Source organism: Ochotona princeps, chromosome 5, assembly GCF_030435755.1.
Source record: "Ochotona princeps isolate mOchPri1 chromosome 5, mOchPri1.hap1, whole genome shotgun sequence".
NCBI lineage: Eukaryota > Metazoa > Chordata > Mammalia > Lagomorpha > Ochotonidae > Ochotona > Ochotona princeps.
This window is the reverse complement of record NC_080836.1, coordinates 48,982,929-49,004,491: the sequence shown is the minus strand read 5'-3', so window position 1 is coordinate 49,004,491 and position 21,563 is coordinate 48,982,929. Positions and strand designations below refer to the sequence as shown.

The 21,563-nt window shown below is 40.5% G+C and overlaps 1 protein-coding gene across 1 annotated transcript in view; it reads right to left on the bottom strand.

The window, feature by feature from the left end:
- CERS6 (ceramide synthase 6) overlaps positions 1 to 21,563 on the bottom strand; it is a 296,631-nt gene that overhangs the window by 120,298 nt on the left and 154,770 nt on the right. The window lies entirely within an intron of this gene.

Genomic DNA, 21,563 nt, shown 5'->3' with positions numbered 1-21,563 from the left:
ACAGTGTGTCAGCAAACACGATTGCCAATTACAATCATGCACTTCACAAAATGGGTCTTACCCAAAGCCCAGGTATAGGAGGGTAACTGTGAAGGAGAGGCAGAAGGTGGTGGACATATTAAAATGCCCTGTTTGGTTTTTCCTGCAAATTCATCTGGTGGTGATTTAGAGGATTCAGGAGCTGTGCCCTGTGTTTTAAGACAGAACTGATCTTTATTGGTGGTGGCAATGAGACGTAAAGGGTTTAACAATGGATCAGCCAGCGAGCATGAAGAGCAGGGTTAGGCCGTGGCAGTGAACTACCCTGCTCTTTCAACAATCTCTTGGGTACTGCACCTTTCCCTCCGCTCCCACTCAGAACTAGTGGTCAGCATTCAGCATTTGTGATTCCTCTCCTGAGACAGCAACTACAACATTTGCAGAAGAGAAAATAGTAAATCAGGACATATTATTTCCTATGCAAATGGACAGCTGTTTCTTTGGGCTTTTACTACCTATTCCCCTCTGTGTCAGAATTAAACCCTAATCAAGTAAACAGCCACAGATAAAGCGTTTGGATGTGGAACAGCTGCTGCTGCTGCTGTGTTCTCCTTCTTTCTCTCCTTCACAAATAGTGTGCCCTTTCCCATTTCCTTCCTTGTCTCTGTTTGGCACTCCACCAGTTTATTATCTGCCTCATGAACCAGCAGCAGATCTGGCTTGACAACTATCTATTAGGTATTTAGCTCCAGGAACTGTCCTTGGAGTGTTTCTAGGAAATTTGGCAAAGCACACAGGGAACCAAGTGGTAACTAGAGCAGAGTTGTGCAGGGTCATCCTGGGGGCAAAAAGCTTCTGGCCGTGGGGAGCAGATCCTCAGGATAGCCCGCGGAAAGAGCAGCAGAGAAGTGGAAGGTTGATGGCACAGCCTGCTAGCAAGGGGGAAATGGGTGACCGTCAGGACGGAGTGGTATCATCTATGACTACCAGGACTGAAGTGCAATTCTTTCCATTTACAAAAATATAAGAACACTTCTTGGTTATATATACACAAATAAAGGATTTCCGGAAATCCTGTGCTTCTATAATCTGAATTGAAATCAAACATCTTTAAAGCTAACAGTAGTCTTGTTTTCCATCATTTCTCTCCCATAAATAATCCATAGTAAGGTGTAATATAATGCCACGGAATAGGTTTGCCTTTTCAGATTTGATCACACTCAGCTATGGAGCGTTTTTACTGAGAGAGACCATTTAACAGAGGAATGTGGGTGAGAAATCAAGGGACTTGGAGTTGGAGGTCAGCCCTGCCTTTTGGAGTTTCTTAGTTTATCTGACACTGTCTCTTTCTAGTTTTGGTAGAGTAGTAGCAGTATAAACCTCAGGGGTTTGGGGAGAAGATCAATGAAACATCACACTAGCTCAAGGCAGTAAGCCTGGGAAGCATGTGGCTGTCACGCCTCACCACCCTTTTCTTGCTCTGAAATCAGCTGCTTCTCTCTCCTAAATACCACAGAATTACAGCCTATTTAAAAATCCCTTGTATTAGATATCACGCAGAAAATCTTTAGAAAAGTAAATTAAGGGCTAGGGTTTGTTCTCTCTCTCTCTCTCTCTCTCTCTCTCTCTCTCTCTCTCTAAAAAAAAAAGGGTACTCATTATCTTCATTAAGAAGTGAATGTCCCTTGATTTTATTTTTCCTCCTGCTAAGTTAGAGACTCTAAAATGGAAAAGTGCTTTCTCATCTTTCTGGGAAAAGACCAAAAAAGAAATAGTCACTTTTTGTTGTTGTTATTGCTAGGTAATATGTAGTCATTCTTCTGGGAGGAAAAAAAAGCAGGGAGAAATGTTTTTAAAACTTTTCACTCTTTCTAAGTCTTTATTACAAGCAAGCAAGATTCACCTGACATTAGCTTTTGGCTAACTTTTCTTGGCATAGCTGTCACAAAATCCACTACTGATAGGCAAGTGCCAGGGTGCACCTGCAGAAAGGTCTGCATCATAGATAAAGGCTAGCATGGCTGTTGCAGATACAACACAGCTCTCTTGGCCTCCAAGGACTTACTCAGGATTTATTTCTCTTCCTAGAGCTACTGAGCTTTTTTTCCATCTTCAGTCCACCTCTTAATCATTTTGCTGCTGTTACAGGCTAAAGTCATGACTTGGCAAACAGAACCCTTGTCTATCTGTTCCACTTGCCTATCATCATCATCCTTGCTGCTTCCCATTGTCTTCTGTCCACAAACAAATTATGTTAGTGATGGCTTCTTTATGTTGTTTATTTTGAAGGCATTTTTGCTATTTGTATTGCAGCAGAATTAAGATACGCCTGATATTACTCATTGTGTGTTCTCACAGCATTTATTTCAAAAAAGTTAACTTCCGTTAGTTTATCTTGTCTTTTAAAACATCTGACATTTTTCTACTTTCCATTCTTTTCCCAGAACTATCCTTGCCCATAACCTTCTCCACTGTCATCCTCGATACCACATCCTCAGTTTGAGGTACCCTGTTCAAGATTCTTCCTCTTCTTTAACCCCAGAGATCTACGTATTCTCTCATTATACCACTTCTCACAGGCTAACTAATGTAGAGGATATTTGGAAGCAAATCACATCTCTTATTAACCTACAAGCTCTTTCAGGGTATGGAAATAGGATCTTTCCCTAGCAAAACTTTTATGCTCTGTAGGTCTTTCTAAAATCAAAACTTTATTACACAACTTGGTTAAATTATTTCTCCATGTTATTTTAAGGTCATACAACAACATGAATATTTACTGCAGAATCAAGTTGGCTACTTATTGCCTGCAATTTTATACAAGTAATGGCTCCAGTGTATGGGTGTTTGGCACAGCAATTAAGATACCTCTGACATCTGCATCTCATAGCTGAGTGCTTGGGTTTGAGTCCTGGATCTGCTCATGATTCTAGCTTCCTGCTAAAGCATTCCCTGGGAAGCACAAAGTGATTGGTCAAGAACCTGGGTCACCTCTACCCATGTGTGTGACCTGGATGAAGTTCCTGGCTCCTGGCCTCACCCTGGTCAGCTCTGGTTATTGCGGACATTTGGAGAGTGAATTAGTAGTGAAGAGCACTCATTTGCTCACTCTCTCTCTCTCCTCCTGCTTTACAAAAAAAAGCATATGAACTAATTTGAATTGTTTTAAAAAGAGAAATGGCTTTAGCTTTAAACATGCCAGCTGACATTTCCCTCTGGCTATTCTAGCTTTCCAAGAGATCAGGAGAGGAGGCAGGGACTTGCAAAGGTATCTCTATCCTAATCCCTGGGACTTGTGAATGTGAGCAAAGGAACTTAGTAGGCGTGATTAAGTCAAACACTGGAGTGGAGAAAATATGTTGGCTTACAGGAGGAATCAGAAGATTTGACTGAAAAAGAGAAGATGATAAAATGACATGAGTTAAGATAGCAGTTAAGATAGCAGTTTGAAGATGTACAGAGATGAAAAGCCAACAAATACAGGCAATGTCTAGGGGAAAGAAAAGAGAAGAGAAGAGAAAAGAAAGAAAAGAGAAAAGAGAGAGGGAGGGGGACAGAGAGAGAAAAAAAGAGAGAGAAGGAAAAGAAAGAGAGAAAGAGAGAAGAAAGAAAAAAGCAGGAAGGAAGGAAAGAAAGAAAGAAGCAGAGAAAGAAACAGAAAGAAAGAAAAAGAAAAGCAGGAAGGAAGAAAGAGAGAGACAAAGAAAGAGAGCGGAGGGAGGGAGAGAGAGAAAGCAAGGGAAGGGGAGGAGAGGGGAGGAAAGAAGAGGGAAGGGGAGGGGAGGGGAGGGGAGGAAAGGGGAGAAAAAAGGGAAGAATCCAGTAGATAAATTCACTGGATTGTTTGGTGCTATCAGCCTTGCCAATATCTTTGCCTTTAGTCCAAGAAGATTATTTTCAGAGTTTCAAGCTGTAGAAGCTCAAAAAACTAAATCTGCATTTTAAGCCACTAAATGTGTGGTAGCCTATAATAGCCACAGAAAAAGAACACACCTGGTGAGTATTTAGCCTTCCTGGACTTTGCCCAAGAGCACAGTGCTTCTCAGAGAGAGGTCTGTAGACCACACCACTGCCACCCCTTTGGAGTCTCCTGGAAACTCCTCCAGATCCACTGAGTCAGAAGCTCTGGGAGAAGGCCTGACAGCCTGAGAGGACTCAAACACTCCTGATAATTCTGAGGCATGCTCAAGTCTGAGATTCAATATAAAGACATTTTTCCTGTGAGCTGCTAATTAACAGGAATGAAAAGAATATAACTTCTGTGAAACAAATGCTATGAGGACACAAGATGAAGAACATCAGGCACATCCCAATTCTACTGCAATACAAACAGAAAAAATACCTTTAAAATAATAGCAGAAAGAGTTATCACTAATATAAAGTTCATTTCATCTGTGCTTAAATATTTAAACTAGCAAAGTATGAATGCATCCACTTGCAACAGCTATTCAATATTTTTTCTTAACTGGGAAAACAGACTGTAAATAATGAAACCATAAATTAGTGCTTTTTTTCATAGTGCAAACTTTTCTAATATCCGGAGGCAGTTCATTCTGTACTCCATCAGTTCCTTGGCCTAGAATTGCTACATTGAGCATATGAGAATAAAACTGTCAATGTTATATTATGGATGAGGTTTTTTAAAATCCAAATGTATGTAAGGAGTTAGAAAAAAAGAAAAAGAACAGCATTCTCCAATATGACTCATAAAAAACTGCCATCATCTGCAATTTTTTACATAATATTCACAATACTTTTAAAAACTCAGATTTCATAACAAACAGCTGTTTACTGAATGAACGAATACTGCATCTTGACAGGAGAGGATCCTAATAGTCAACCTGTATCAAAACCTAAATTCTAATTTCATCTAAAGGGTTATTTAAGTTCTGATACATAATCTAAGGGACTGTTCAAAATCAGGATTTTGCTACTTCTTGCTGACAGCACGTCAGACTTATCAACATTTCTTGTAATACACAGAAATCAAACAGAAAAGTCCATTTTCTGAGGCTATTGGTCCTACTACCAAGGAAAGGAAGTGGAAAATAATTTCCTGTCTAGAGTAAAAAAAAAAAATACCAATTCCTTATAAATCAAACAGGACCCAACTCAAGGTGCACCATACAGCATTTAGTATTTTGCTTTTACACAGACTTTTTTTTCACCATCTCAAGTAACAAAATAAAGAAGGTGAAATCAAGCTAATTTAGCAAAGCACCACTCTGTCAATTTCTTTACAATTTCAGTCAGTGCTGGTGAGAGGCACTGCAATCAAGAAATACGTCCTCTCCCTTTGCTCCATTCTTGTGCTTCACATGGCAGTGACATGCATGTGTGGGCCTGCATGCACTATGCACACATACAACGCACTGTGGTCTAGTTTTTCCTTTTACTTTCATATTGAATAGCGGGTGCTAAATGTAATTTTTCTGCTATAATTGAATGCCATGGATCCTATCAAATCCTATGTTATGACATGTTATAATTTACTCAGACCGTTACAGTATTTGCAATAGGAAGGCACACACAACAGGGAGATGCTGACAACTCGTAGCAGGACTACCGGCTGAAGAAACAGACAATGTCGTGACTAAAAGCCTCTAGCATTCCAGTCTCTACAGATTCAATTTCTACATGATCATCAATTAAGGGTCTTGGATAATGTAGACCTTGACATTATTCTAAACAGGAAGGGAAAGTGAAATGTGGGATAGTTCTATCCTATCCTGAAACTTCAACTGTATCACGAGGGAAGATTGCAGCACTTGATCTTTCAGGACTTCAGCATCAGTTGGTTGTATTTTGATTGCTGCCAACCCTATAGCAACAGAATCCCTTCAGCAGTCTTTCTTCAGCATCCTTTAGTTACCTATAAGTGGTGCTGGGAACTTGGCAACACAGCACAGTTTCACTAGCCAGATCACAGCAGCAACAACCAGAGCAATGCATGCACTTGCACAATACAATTCTTCAAACACAAGACAAATACTAAAAACCTCCCATCCAACTACTCAGAACTAATCTTTTTTAAATTTTTGCTTTAAACAAGTAATTTTTATTTATCTCACTTATTTGAATGGGAGACAAGGGGGGGGAGAGACCAAAGCTCGTGACTTAAGCCATTACCCCTGAATTCTAGCATCTTTTGATGAAATAGGTTAATTTAAAAATACTATAAAATAATTGGCCATCTAGATTAGTTGTCACCATCAAAATGTCTTAAAAGTGTGCATGCAAAAATACGTTAGAAAAAAGATCACAAACTTTTAGAACCACTTTCTCCTGCATGCCACACATTTCTGCTGCCTTTCCCAGAACAGATGACATGCTGTGACCTCCAATAATGGCACCTGAATAATCGCTGGAGAATGATTAGGGGCTTGCAAGTTCTGATAACATGGTAGATGGTGGCTGCTGTTTGCTGCCCCTGGAACAAGTGCACTTGGTGCTGGTGCTGATAGTTTGGTTCTGAAGACAGTGCAACTTGTGGTTTGGCCAGTTGCTGCTCAGCTCAATCACGGATCCATGTGACCTTGTGCTATTACTTCTCTTTAGTAAACCTAGGTAGGGGATTGAGGTTTCTCTTACGCACCTTTTTGTAGAAAACCTTTCGCTTTCTAATTAGACCTCACACCTGTGCTCTCAAGACGATAATTCTATATTTCATCTACATCAATAAAATAAAAATCTGTTGGGTGCTCCTGGACGTGGTTTAAAGCAGTTTGAAAGTAAATCTTATATTCCTGGGTAGAAGGTTGTTGCAATATGATATCCCCTGAAACATCACAGACATTTCTCTCCTTTTTAAAATGAAAGATTAATGAAGGATTAATCTCTTTGAGCAAAAGAGACTTTATTTTCACTATCATATTTTGTAAGGTAACACATATTATAGTCCCATTCCTTAATACTGAAAGATCTTTTATATGTTTTATGAAAAAAAAAAGGAATGATGTGTATCCTTCAGGATTAGACTAAGAGTGACAGTGTAACGACATCTGAGAAAGGCTTTCTCCAAATAACTGTCTGGTTTTTAAAGCATCATCTCCCTTGCAAAATTCTTTGTTTGCTTCTCAGGAAAAAATGTTACGAGGCTTTCCCCCATGTTTTTAACCTCCTTTAGGGAGTTCTAATCCTATTCCAAGGGGAAATGAATGCCTGGGATACTGTAGAAAAAGGTCAGATGCTTATAAAGGCATTTATAATTGCACATTTACTTCTCTAAATATATTCTATTTTGTACAAGGCATTCACACTGAATAAAAAGTTAGGAGGAGTAGGGACAACAAGATGATATAGATGGGAAGATATTACATGAACAAGGAAGAAAAATTGTGAAAAAAGCCAGAAAGCTTAAAAAATATATCAACGTGCCTTAGCATTTGTAGTCCCATGGTGCATATAGTTTGCCATTTATTAATTAAGCTGGGTTAGCATGGAACTTTAATTTCTAGGTTCATGGGCTTAATGTGAATCTGATACAAATGCTCAGTATGGCATGTTTTGGCTATGAACATTTAACTTCAAAAGTTATCTGTTCAATCTCCTGAACTTCCGATCCTTGTCCACAAATGACCCCTGATTTTTTCTGATTGACTGAGGAGCAAGTACTTGCTTGGTCAGCACTTCAAGGAGGAAGCAAAAGTTTTAGTGTTGGCTCTGCTGGTGGATAAGCTCACCTCCTACAAGGTATACATCTTGGGCTGGTTACTTAACCTTTCGTTGCACCCAATTCTACCTTTTGGGATTGGCTCATTTTCCTTAGCATAATGGTTTCCACAAAGAAATGTATTTCAATTTTTTAAATAGCTGAGTAGTGTTCCATAGAGCAGATGAACCATCATTTCCTTATCCAGTGCTCTGTTGAGGGGCATTTCGGTTGGTTCCATGTTCTTGCAATTATTGATTGTGCTGCTATGAACATAGGGGTGCATGTTGCTTTCACATGTAACAGGTAATTTGGATATATTCCTAGAAGTGATACTGCTGAGTCATATGGTAGGTGGATTTTCAGTTGCCTGAGTATTCTCCATACTGATTTCCATAGTGGCTGCATCAGCCTGCGATCCCACCAGCAGTGGAGTAGGGTTCCTTTTCCCCTGTAACCTCGCCAGCAGGTGTTGTTGGTAGTTTTCTGTATGTGGGCTATTCTCACTGTAGTTAAGTGGGACCTCAGTGTTGTTTTTATTTGAATTTTCCTCATTACCAGGGAGCTTGAGCATTTTTTCATTTGCCTATTAGCCATTTGGATTTTTCCTTTGTAAAGTGTCTGTCCATTTCCCTTGCCCATTTCTTGACTGGTTTGCTTGTTTTACTGTTATGGCTGTTTTGGGGTTCTTTGTATATTCTGGAGATTAGTCCCTTGTCTTCTGTGTCATGTGCAAAGATTTTCTCCCATTCTTTTGGTTGCTTTTATACTTTGTTGATTGTTTCCTTTGCTGTGCAGAAACTTCTTAGTCTAAGGTAGTCCCCTTTGTTTATTTTGGTTTTGACTTCCTTTGCTTTTGATGATTTTTCTAGGAAGTCAGTGCCTACACCTATATCTTACAAAGTCTTTCCAACTTTTTCTTCCAACAGTTTTATGGTTTTTAGATGTCAGTTTAGCTCTTTTATCCATTTAGATTTGATCTTTGTGTATGGTGAAAGGTGTGGGTCTTAAGAGTAGATCTGGGGCCCAGTGCGATAGCCTAGTGGCTAAAGTCCTCGCCTTGAACACACCAGGATCCCATATGGGCGCAGGTTCTAATCCCGGCAGCCCCGCTTCCCATCCAGCTCCCTGCTTGTGGCCTGGGAAAGCAGTGGAGGATGTCCCAAAGCCTTGGGACCCTGCACCTGTGTGGGAGACCCGGAAGAGGCTCCTGGCTTCAGAATGGCACAGCTCTGGCCTTTGCAGCCATTTGGGGAGTAAATCAACAGACGGAAGATCTTCCTCTCGTCTCTCCTCCTCTCTGTTTATCCGCCTTTCCAATAAAAATAAATAAATACTTAAAACAAGATTGGATCTGGTTAGATGTCCTAGTCATATACAACGGAGAGTCTGGACAGTTCAAAGAAAACAATTTAATTCACTTAATCTTTACTGCCAACTCCATATACAGTAGTAATGGGAAACAGGTTAACCACAAAAAAATGAGTTGAGAATTCTGCACATATGTTACTAAATAGTAAAGTGGTACATTTTTCATTTGTTACTCAGGTTTTTGTGAACTGTCCTCCAAATTCCTGGAAGGATATCAAGCACTACAGGAATGGGCAGAGGGATTTTGCATTGAGCGGCTTATAGAAACAAATGAAAATAAATGTGAGAGGAAACAACACAACATCGCTTACTTAAGTACTGACTGAAGGGGGTGATAATGGAACTGATTCCTATTTCATAACCAAGTAACCAAGCTAGGTGCTTTATCTTTATTCAATGCACCTGTGCAATAGATGCACCAAAGACACTAGTAACAGTGCTTTAAGTTATAGGTGTTCCACGAAGAGGGGTATCTGAAGAATCTGGGCTGGAAGGATTTAAGTTAAGCTAAGGAAGGGCATGGTGCTGCCTAAGCAGTGCTAGTGGTAATCATGGACCCAGGAGCTGGGGTGAGGTTTCTTTTTGGCCCTGTGTTTGCCATTCTCAGAGGTGTTCATTTGAAGGGGGACAGCCAGGAACTTTGTATAGTGTGTTCTCCACAGGAAGCCAGGGTAGATTCCTTATGAATAACCAAGTCTGTTAAACAGATCAAAACAGTTTAAGTAAAATAACTACCTAAAAATGATGGCATTTCAGTTTTGTGTGTTGCTCACCCAGAATCTGAAAGTGAAGATGATTAGAAGAGTGAAATGGGACTACAAGAGAAGGGCCATGCTGCTTGTACCGGGGTTACAGCAGCCAGGGAGACAGACAAGGTCAATTCCCCTGACTAGGCTTTGTGGCCAGAAATTTTGCACTGGATGTCATCAGTTATCTTTAGCTATCAACTAAGAGAAGGGAAAGAGGAGGAGCCATGAGTTAATCAGATGAAAGACCACAGACTGGGGTCAGGGAGGAGGGAAAGGAAAGCATCCACTTTTCTCACAAACACCACAATCTACAACATGCACACACAGGAGGCCATAGAGTCCACTCTCCTTAACGCAACATTATCACAGAGCCTCCTGGCATAAACGCTTACAGTTAAATCTTCACTCCATGGTACATTATAAGGACCTTAAAGGTGGCAACCAAGCTTTCTCGTGTATCTAGGAGCACAGGCCTTGTGTGTAAATGTCAGTTTAATCCCTTTACACCTAATGATGCCAGAGAAGAGTGGTAAGCACATCAGCATCATGCTCAGACTGTCTTGCTGTTCATCCATGATGCCTGCAATAGTTGCTATCATTGGCTAGGTGCTCAACTGATAATGAAAGACTGAACAGAAGAACACAAATCAGTAGTTCCCATCAATAATGAACAGAAGCTCTCAGAAGCAGTGATGAATGGAGTCCTTTTAGTCAGAGTCATCTGTTACATGCTTTGTTCCCCCACATTTCGACTCTCCAGCCTGCAGGGACTGGGGTATATGTCAGTTACCAGAGTATCAGAAACCATTACTATTATTTTACCTTCTTACTGAAGTATAACTTAAAAGTCTTATGGCACATTTGTGGCATATCTGTCTATGCCATACCAAGAGCATTTCCAGCACTCACTCCAGCAAGCTGTCCTGTTGCTCCTTTCCCTCTCCAATAAAAACCCCTCCATCAGCATACATAAATATTTCCTGAAAAAATATTATTTTATCCTGCTCATTGTTTACTTTCTGGAAACCTGAATTCTTTGAGTACAAAATGTCAGTGTTCTCTGTGCTCTGAAATTGTACATCCAAGGGGAGTGATCTCACAAGGCTTTGGCTTAATAAACCCAAGACAGCAACAGCCATGGTTCCTGCCAGGCAGGTCTATTCTCATGTGCATTAATAAATGAGAAGGGAAGTGGGGAAACAAAGAAAAAGGAACAAGAACACATAAACAACACAATGTCATTTGTCCCAACTTGGAGTGCCATGGTGCAGACCCAGGACCAGACAGTCATTGAAGCAGTCTCTCTGGAATCACACAGAGAACTACAATTATAGCACAAACCAGTGATATTCAGACATCTGCTGCTCTCCTCCACAATCAGTGCTTGTTCCAAGTACTTCTGCTCCGATCCTAAACACACTCAGACATGCCTAAGCCTTTCCCTATAGGGGGAGAACTGTGGTCTCACAACCAGAAGTAGGCTATCTGATTAGCACCCCAAAAAGCTGTTTCTGTCAAGCACAGAACATCTGGTTCTCTTTATTATTGTTGCTGATGAGAAAATGTCTTATGTGGTGATCACAGTATGGGAAAATCATTAGATCTCAGATCTTAATAAAATATATTTGAACATAAATTAGGTTTCCACTGTTGAATTCAGTCCCTGGTTTTTCTTTGTCAGAGGAATTCCTGATGAGGACATAGCTGAGGCACAGTGAATGTTTAGATGCAGATTTGGACCCATTAATCAATATTTCATAACAAATTACCTAACTCTTCAGTGACTAATCATTGTCTAGTCTCCTGTGGGAATTGGTATGTGTGCCCCAAAAACAGAGGTATCCCACAAAGCTAGATTTGTTTTAGCCTATAAATGATGACTAATGTTCTTCATAGTTATGTTCAGCTGTAAACTTTTTAAAAGTGGAAGTTTATGGGGTCAGCACAATGGCTCAATTGGTTAGCTCTCCACCCACAGGTACTGGCATTCCATATGGGTAGCGGTTCCTAACCTAGGTGCTCCACTTCAGGTTCAGCTTTCCTCTTATGACCTGGAAAAGCAGAGGAGAATTATCCAAAACCTTGGGACCCTGAACCCACATAGGAGATCTGGAAGAAGCTCCTGGCTTCTGGCTTTGGATTATGGTGGCTATTTTGGGAAAACCAGTGGATAGAGGATCTTTTTCTCTTCTTCTATTTGTAAATCTGTGCTTCCAATGGAAAGAAAGAACTGTCTTCCCACTTAAAAAGGGGGGGGGGGAGTGGAAGCTTAAGACTTCAAGTGATTCTTTATGACCATGTTTAAATGAGTGCTATTTTAATAGCTTCTGAGATACAAGTTTATATTTTATTTTTTGGAGTTTCTACAAAGTTGTTATATTATTAAATGAGTTGAAAGTATAAGATCCATGACTTGTTAAAGCACCAATCCATAGCCCTTTGTATAATGGGTCTCCAAAAATTCAAGGAAAATCAGCATTATGAAGACATAGCATAGGTAACATTTTAATCTTATTTTTTAGTTCTATTTTGAGAGCAAGTAACATCACTCAGTAAGGTGGCAGTCCCCAGCTGTGCCCCAGCTACCCTCACAGAAAATCTATTTCAGCTTCATGAAGTCGGAAGTCTTTCTGCTCTCCACCTGGAGAAAGCTGTCAGTGAAATGCCACTATCTCACAACACAATGACACAACATGAACACAATGAAGGGAAAAGAATTCTCAGGGGCACCAGAGAGAATTTTATATAAACAAAATCAAAGTATTGCATCTCATTCAACATTAGTGCTGATGAACTGCCCTTTATCATCCAAACTAGTTTATCCAAAACATGAACAATCTCACCTAAAGCATATCTTTGGAAATGGGCAAAATCCCATGTTCTTAATTGTGAATGGTATCTTAGCAATTTGTCAATCAGGCCACAGAAGGTAAATGTGTGTCACAGGAGGGAAGAAAATTGTGCTTTATAATTATGCAAGTTCATGGAAGAAGAGATTTCTACATACAGTTTGGAAATCAGATGATTTCTGATGTGATACAAAAATATTAAGAATCCAGCAATCAGAGCCAGTTTTGCCAGCATGACTTTTACTGGAACTAAATAAAAAAAGCAATTATGGGTGCTTAGTTGGGTCTCTTGAATGTCATCAGCAAGTTTAACTCTGTAGACTAAGAGTTTCACGAAAGAGTGTTGGCTGTTTTCCTTATTGACTATTCAATCCTCATCAGCTCTGCAGTTCTTTCAAGTTAGTAACAAAGGCTGTGAACAAGTCGGCCACAAAGCTAAAGTACTTGACAATGCATCTTAGCCCTCCCAGAGTAAGTGACCTTACATAAACTACTGATCCTTCCTAAGCCTTGATTTCTTCATGTACATGAAGGAAGAGTCATACTATACAACACATACGAAAGGAATGACAACTGATCAACACAATACTTGGCATACAAAGAATGTTCAATATAGTATGGCTATCTTTATCAGGATTTTATCATCAATGAGTCAAAATTTCACCCTGGCTATGCTCTTAGCTAATAGTGTTTTCCAAATTATTATCCCATCACCAGGCCTACTCTCCACATGGCTGCAATCACTGAGTGGATCAGGTTGTAGCCAGTGACCCCAGAGTTCCAACTATGACTTTCACATGGGTAGCAAGAGCCAAATAACTGGATTCATCATCTGCTGACTTCCCAGGCATATTGGCAGGGAGGCAGTATGATGTGTGGGCTGGGAATCAAACCAGAGAGCTCCTATGTGGTTATCGTAGGTGGTGGCTTAACCAGTGAGTCTGAACAAGTGCTCCAAGAAGCTTTTAGAATCCTAAATGAAAAGAAGAATACTAAGTAATTTTCTAACACAGATCTTGTAAATTTTATATGCAAAGGAGCTTGAATCTTATCAGAGCCACACAAGAGATTGCAAAGCTCCTGACAAAGCCTAGGGTAGGATCCTATTAAGGCGTCTAAGCACTGATACCATGTACAGGGAAGCCTGAGAAATAGCCAAAGGCTAGGGCAGCAAGAACTGGATAAACATGATCAGCTGGATTTTTTTTAACCAAGGTTTTTATATTTCTTCACCATCTCAGTAGAATCCAATTTTAAATTTTAACTTTGTTCTCTTCAGAATTCACAATTCTGAATAATATAACACAAGTATGCCTAAGTTTACAGTCATTTCCATTTAATTCCTACATCTTAGGGCTAACTTTAACAGAAAGCACAAAAGATACATTTTAAAAAGCTAGCCATATTTATCCATCTCTGAAGATTCCTCATTTTTACCTTTTGCTTTCATTTATCTATAAGTACAACCATCACAACAAAATATACAAATGAGGACCCAGCGTGGTAGCCTAGTGGCTAAAGTCTTCGCCTTGAATGTGCCTGGGATCCCATATGGGCGCCAGGTCTAATCCCAGCGGCCCCGCTTCCCATCCATCTCCCTGCTTGTGGTCTGGAAAAGCACTCGAGGACAGTTAAAAGCCTTCGGACCCTGCACCCACATGGGAGACCCAGAAGACACTCCTGCCTCCTGGCTTCAGATTGGCTGAGCTCCAGCCATTGTGGCCAGTTGTGGAGTGAAGCAGAGGACGGCAGATCTTTCTGCATCTCCTTCACTCTGTAGCTTTGCCTTTCCAATAAAAATAAATAAATCTTTAAAAAAATATATACATCCGCATCTAGCACACGTGCAAGTGCTGTGCCTTTTTTTTTTTTTAAAGCGCCTTCAGCTTTAGTAGTGGCGTCACTTCTGATCACTTAACAGGGAATAGCGCAAACTGTTCTGTACTTAGTTGTTGGAGAGTTGTTAGTCCGCCCTGGCTGCTTGGCGGAGGTCCGGCAAAAGTGAGTGCAGCGAGGAGCACTGCTGTACAGGCCTCGTGGCAGCAGGCTGTAGAGCTGGGCGCAGGTGCACCCATCGGCGGAGTTTTACTAGAAGGGGAGCGCGTTTGCATGGGGCTTTGTACACAGGCAACTTCGAATTCTGTGCTGAAGGTGAACTGTGTGCCTTTCCACAGTTTCCAGTAGGACTCCTGAGGGTTTAGAATTTTAGGTTTCGAAATGACTTTAATCAGACAGGGTAATGTGGCAGTTTAGATGAGACGCACACGCCGGCAGTGAGCGGTGGGCAGCAGCCAGTTTGCACAGTTCGCAGGGGCCACGTGGGCAGGAAGGGACCACCTCAGCTGCAATAAGAACCCTCGTGACAGCTGGTTATCGGAGTGGACAATTTAAAGGTGGGATGCCCTGGCCAGTGCCGTCTCGGGCCATAAAGGAAAGTCTGCCCTTACTTAGGCCTCAGCTTGCAAGGGGTGAGATTTCACTATTCCTGTCCCAGCAATGCTGTGGTCAGAATAAAAAAAAAATATATATATATATATATATATATACAAACGTGTTTATTACTCAGTTTCACATAAAGGCATACTAAATATTTTAACATGACTATAAATATACTTTTTAGTTATTACTTTTAAATGATTGCATGTTTTCCTGTCATTTGGTAATAACAATTTAATCAGATAATTTTATTAATATTGACATTAAGATAGTGTTCATCTAGGATTTGCTATTTTAGATAAATTACGTATATGCAAATGTAAATTGTAATAAACAACCTTACACATTTTAAAAGGCCAAAATATGTGAATATATTTAGGATTACTCTGTATCACCATACTACTTTCTAAGTATATTGTAACTACTGCTATTTCAATTCTTCACTGAATTATGAACTAAAAAGTAGTATGCCAATCCATCCACATTACTGATTTTAGAAATGAAGTGATGAATCCTAGAAAGCTTAAAAACAGGTTTAGTGCCATACAGCTGCTTAATGAGACAATCAGATCTGACACCCAAGCCTTCTGGCTCTCTCTTCAGGGCCCTCACTATGCCACGTCATCCTTATGTTCTCACTGATTCACGACGCTCTCAAGTCTGTTGTCAGCTGTAAGCCAACAAGGAGATACGCAGAACAGGGCAAGCGAATGGTGTGAGGAGAATCAGAAATGAAGTCACATGTGGGTAGAAGGCAGAAAGCGAAATGCAATATGCAATAGCATTGAAGAACTTCATACAGTTATTCCAGATAACTCCTGTTCCTGTTTGCTTACTTATTTCCAAGTATCACAGCCATCAAGGCAGCAGAAATCCATTGCTTAAAATTTCATGGCATGGGTTACAGCAGACATAGGCACTCACAATTCCCAGCAGAACCCACCACTTGATCAATAGTAAGTGCCTTAAACTCTAGAGCACTTGACAGCCTGATATTTCCAAAGCACTTCAACGTTTCCAAGATGTTCCTTCTTATACAACTCACAGAGCTGGAGCAGGCATTATTTTCCTATTTGTGTTTTAGATTCTTCTTTTCATTATTATTATTATTGGAAAGTCAAATGTACAGAGATGAGAGACAGAGAGAAAGATCTTCCCTCTGCTGGTTCACTTCCCAAGTGGCCACAACTGAGTCAATTCAAAGCCAGGAGCCTCTTCTGGGTCTCCCACATGGATGCAGGGTCCCAAGGCTTTAACCATCCTTGACTGTTTTTCCAGGCCATAAGCAGGGAGCTGGATGGGAAGTGAAGCAGCTGGGATATGAAACAGCACTCATACGGGATCCTGGTGCACGCAAGGTGAGGACTTTAGCCACTAGGCTACCTTACTGGGTCCACTTTCCCATTTTAAAGGCAAGAAAAATGAAAAGTTCAGAGTAAAGTCCATGAAGCACAGTGGGCAGTATGAAGCATGACTCCTCTATTTTGGTCTCTTAGAGGAAGTTCTTCTGTACTGATATGAACTTCAATTCTTCACGAGTACATTAACCACTAACAAAATATTACTGTTTAAAGGTTAGTTTTTGAAGCGAGGTTTTATATTAACTAAGTTAGAGAATTTAACCACCATACAGGCTTCTAGCTTTGCCTCAGGCAGGTCACTTGTCTTTCTGACACCTTATCTCCTTTTCTGACATGAGAAACTTGAGAAGGTTGGTCTTTTAAGGTCTTTTCTCCATGTTGCTGTTCGGTTTGATGCATTTCTTAAAGGACTATTTGAAGGAACCATTTTCATAGTGAAAACTAAATTTCAAGCCTCCTCAGGGACACAGTTTGAGTCTCTTCAAGATTTTTTAAAGGCATAAAAAACACAAAACTTAAAATGTATACACATTCTAATGAGTAGAAAAATTATTTTCACTCTCAAAATAGGTGAAAGGATGACAACCCTGTTTCTGTTTCAGAAAGATTACAAGCTGTAAGCAGAAGGGAACATCCAGAGGCATGCCACCAAGGGAACAGCCTGACGTTTTTTGGTTGACCTTTGAAAAGTACAACATACGAACAAGAAAAAGCTAGGCTTTAGTTCAGGTCAGATTCATAAAGAAATGAGTACTTTTCAACTGCAGATTTTCATCCAGTCATTAGTTATAAAGCTGACATCATTGTGGAAGCCAGCAGGTTTAAAAATGCAGTAAAATGGATTACAGTACGTTATCAGAACACATCATAGAAGGTCAAGTTAGTGTTGTGATTCTGCTCTCAGCCTCAGAGCTGGGACTTCTGCTGGCATAAGGAGCTGGTGCATTGCTGAGCCGGGCCACTGGAGAGTACCAGAGAGGCTGGAGGGCTGCCAGGAGAAGATGGAATCTGATCCCTTCTGCTTGTGTTCCCCACCTCCCCCCTTGTCACACCCCTTCTTCACCCTAGCAGAACAGCTGGTTCCAGTTTGCAGTTTTCCCACATTTCTAGGGCCAGCCTCACTGAGCTCCTTCCAAGACACCAGCTGATCACTGTTCCCTTCTCAAAATTTTGGCTCCACAGTTCTTCCATTGAACTTCTAGGTTCCTACAACTCTAACCTTTCCCTGCAACGCCCCGTCCTCTGAATGGGAATATCTTCCGGCTAGCAGCAGCTGCCATGATACCTCAGGGCAGTGCCAATGGATGACGGCCAGCCCCTGAGATGCTTGTCATTGGTCCACATCCATATCAGGAGCTTGCACCAGAGCATAAATGAACCACAATACCAAGCACGCTGCGGACGTTGGCTGATTTCTCTCCCTAAAAGATTTTCTCAAAAAGAGGCAGAGAACTGAGTTACATCCAGGTGCAAGCTCTTTGTCTCATCACAGACCTGTAGTAAACAGTCAGCAGGCAGATCAATTACTCTGAGTGAAACCTTGGTGGTTTCCCTGGATAATGATTCTTCTTACTACAGTCAATTCTAATATAACACCTATGATTTTTGTGGCCTTACGGGGCCCTGATTGATTCATATGTCAGGTCAAGGTATACCTTGAAATAACTTCTTTAATTATATACATGCAAAAGTGGATTCATGAAGATTCATGAAGTACCATATGGACAAAAAGAAGTTGGTAATAAATTATTGTAACCTGTAGATTATAAGAAAAAAAAAGCTTACCTGAGTCTCAGTTACATATGTATCTGCACTGATTTCCTATGATACTGTATACTTATAAAAATATATTATATCACAGAACTAAAAGAAATACAGAAAATCCTCCACAACAGAACATTCTTTCTAAAAACAACAACAACAAAAGTAACAGTAAGTGAGCAGGAACTTACTCGATTCTTTACACCTGGGTCCATACCAAGGCATCTCTTTCTTTTAGAACCTAGGTAAATAAGCTAGTCTATTCAGAGACTTCAAATACTAAGCTTTAGAATCACCTTAAACAATTCTGGTTCATTCACAAAAGTACCTATTTCTGCCGATCATATTGATGGGCCAAGTTACTTGTGTAGGTGCATAGCATTCACAGAGGCAGACTCCTCATCAGCCTTACTTTGCTTTATTGTTTAAATATTTCCTACTAACACGTCTAAAAGGGCAATGTTTTATAGTATCCACCTCCCTGTTCTGGAATAGAAAGGACACCTGCTTAATCCATCCCTGAAGATGAGATGTATCAGGTCCACTTCACCTAAAGGCAGAGGCAAACAAATTGTCCAGAGATTTTCCTAGCAGCCCATGTAATAATCCACACTTAAAAAGAAAAAAAAAAGGCTACCTAGAGCTTCATCTATCAGTTTAAATTTGAGAAGCAGATGGAAGAAGAGCACACACTCCTAACCCCTTGATCACTTCCAAATGTCCGTGACAGCGGGGGCTGGACCGCTGAGGCCAGAAGCCAGGGAATCAACTCAGATCTCTCACATGGATGGCAGAAACCCAGTTGAGCCATCATGACCACTACCTCACAGGGTCTACATTATCAGGCAATTGGAGTCAGAAGTGGGAGCTACATACCAAATCCAGTTATTGAAATTTGGGACTTGGGCATCGTTTAAAAAATGATTTCTTTATTACTTTGAAAGGCAGAGTGATACACACACGGACATGGAAAGGGAGCAAAAGATCTTTCATCCACATCACATCTGCCTTTATTAACAGGACTAGCCCAGACCAAAAACCAAGGACCAGAAACTTCATCCTGGTCTCTCCCATGTAGAAGGCAGGAGCCCAAGCACTTCAATCATTTCTGCTGCCTTCCCAGGTACAATAGCAGAAAGCTGAATCAGAAGTACAGATGCTTGGAGCAATGCTGACCAAGACCAGGGCATCATTACCAGTGTCCTAACTGCTACTAAAGTACTTTACATTCTACAAGCAGTAATAATGACTCTGTTAAAGTTGGCTAAACTTACCCCAAGAAAGAAGAATTTGGAAATTACGCTGAGGTTAGGGAAGACTGCTCAAGTTTGAGAAAGAATCAGCTAAAATAACAGACATCAGTACATGCTTAAAATGAGCTTCAGCCTCTAATAAACACCGTGTGACCTTTAGAATCCACCTACCTTCCATCCCCAGCTGCGAAAACGAGAGTTGGAGATGATGGCTCTTCCTATCAATGCTAGCACACATTACCATCTTTCATTGTGACTAAGATTGAGCTATATATCTCATCCAAAACTAAGTGCTATTTAGATGTCATTAAAGAAATTCCCCAATACAAACTATTCAACAGGAATAACAAAACCCAGTTCTCTTTCCCCCGCCCCTTTTAAGCATTTGTTATAACCAGAGGCAGCTGTAAGGAAACTGGCAGAAACTTAGAAACTTTAAGGAAAACCTGTTTAAACTAAAGATTCTATTGACAAGCCCTTTCACGGCCTTACACCAATGCAACAAAAGCCAGCACATAAAACTATTTTTTTTCCATTCCATTTGTTTTGGGAGAGACTGAATCAGTGAAATGTCAAGTGTCCACTTCTAATGACAGACAGCTACACTCGCCTGCATGCAAGATACAAAGGAGACCATAGCCAGCAGTCCCAGGAAAAATGGCACAAAAGAGCTCCCAGCTCTCGCCACTCCAACAACAACAACAAAAACATTAGAATTTTTCAAGTAAATATTTACAACAACATTTGCTAGTAAGGCATGCTATGCTAGTTTAGGAACACTTTTATAATATATAAAGAAAATAGTAATACTGTTATGGATGATAATGCTTCAGGGTATTTAAAAAATAGTTTCCTACTGTATGCCAAATCACCATGGTTTAATATATGTAACAATACAAGATGATAACTCTTTGTTTATCATTCACTTTTTTTTCAAATTTGAGCAGCCTAAATTGTTAGGAGGAAATTGAGCATTTCTTATCTGAAATCCTCGGGGCGAGTGTTCCCGGATCTCAGGGGTTTTCAGCTTTTCAAATATTTGCATAGACTATGTAAGCTAAACATTGATAATCAGCTTAGAAAGCTTTTGGATTTTGGGGGCATTTAAGATCTTTTGGATTTGGTATACTTATCAGTAATACCGATAATCATTTAAATAACCTGAAAAAATACTATGGCACTATAAGAAATTATTTTAACAGCATATGGTATCCCAGTTTAAATGGGATTGAACAATAACAACAACAAAAAGCAGCAGTGAAAACACAATCCAAAAAACAACCAAGTTTCCCACCAGCTGATGGTGTTGGTCTCCTAATAACTATACAAAATAAGTTGTACTGGTGAAAGCTACAGTAATAACACACATTGCAAAAAAGAATGTTTCTAAATTATATGAGGAAACTTCAATTTCTTTCAAAGCATCAAACAGGCATCCTAAAGCTTCTGATATACAAATTTAATATCCAGGTAGAATATCTATGAGACATAGCAACATCTTTCATTAGAAAAATTTGTATTGATTTACCTTTTAGAATCAGCTAAACTATTTTGTAATTTAGGGCCTGGTGTGATGGATCAATCAGTTAATCCTGCCGTGCAAGTGCCAGCATCCCATATGGGCAACAATTTCTGTCCCGGCTGCTCCACTTTCCATTCAGCTCCCTGCAAATGACCTGGGAAAACAGTGGAGGATGATCCAAAACCTTGGGATCCTTCACCCACACATGGGAGACCTGGAAGAAGCTCCTGGCTCCTGGCTTAGCTCTAGCCGTTGCAGCCAATCTGGGAGTGAACCAGCAGATGGAAGATCTTTGTCTCCTCTCTGTGAATCTGCCTTTCCAATAAAAAATTTTAAAAAGACAAAATTAAGGGCCCAGCACAGTAGCCTAGCAGCTAAAGTCCTTGCCTTGTATGCGCCGAGATCCCACTTGGGCACTGGTTCTAATCCCAGCGGACCCATTCCCATCCAGCTCCGTGCTTGCAGCCTGGGAAAGCAATCGAGGATGACCCAAAGCCTTAGGACCCTGTACCCACGTGGGAGACCCGGAAGAAGCCCCTAGCTCTTGGCTTCAGATGGGCTGAACTCCGGCCATTGCGGCCGCTTGTGGAGTGAATTATCGGACGAGAGACCTTCCTCTCTGTATGTCTGA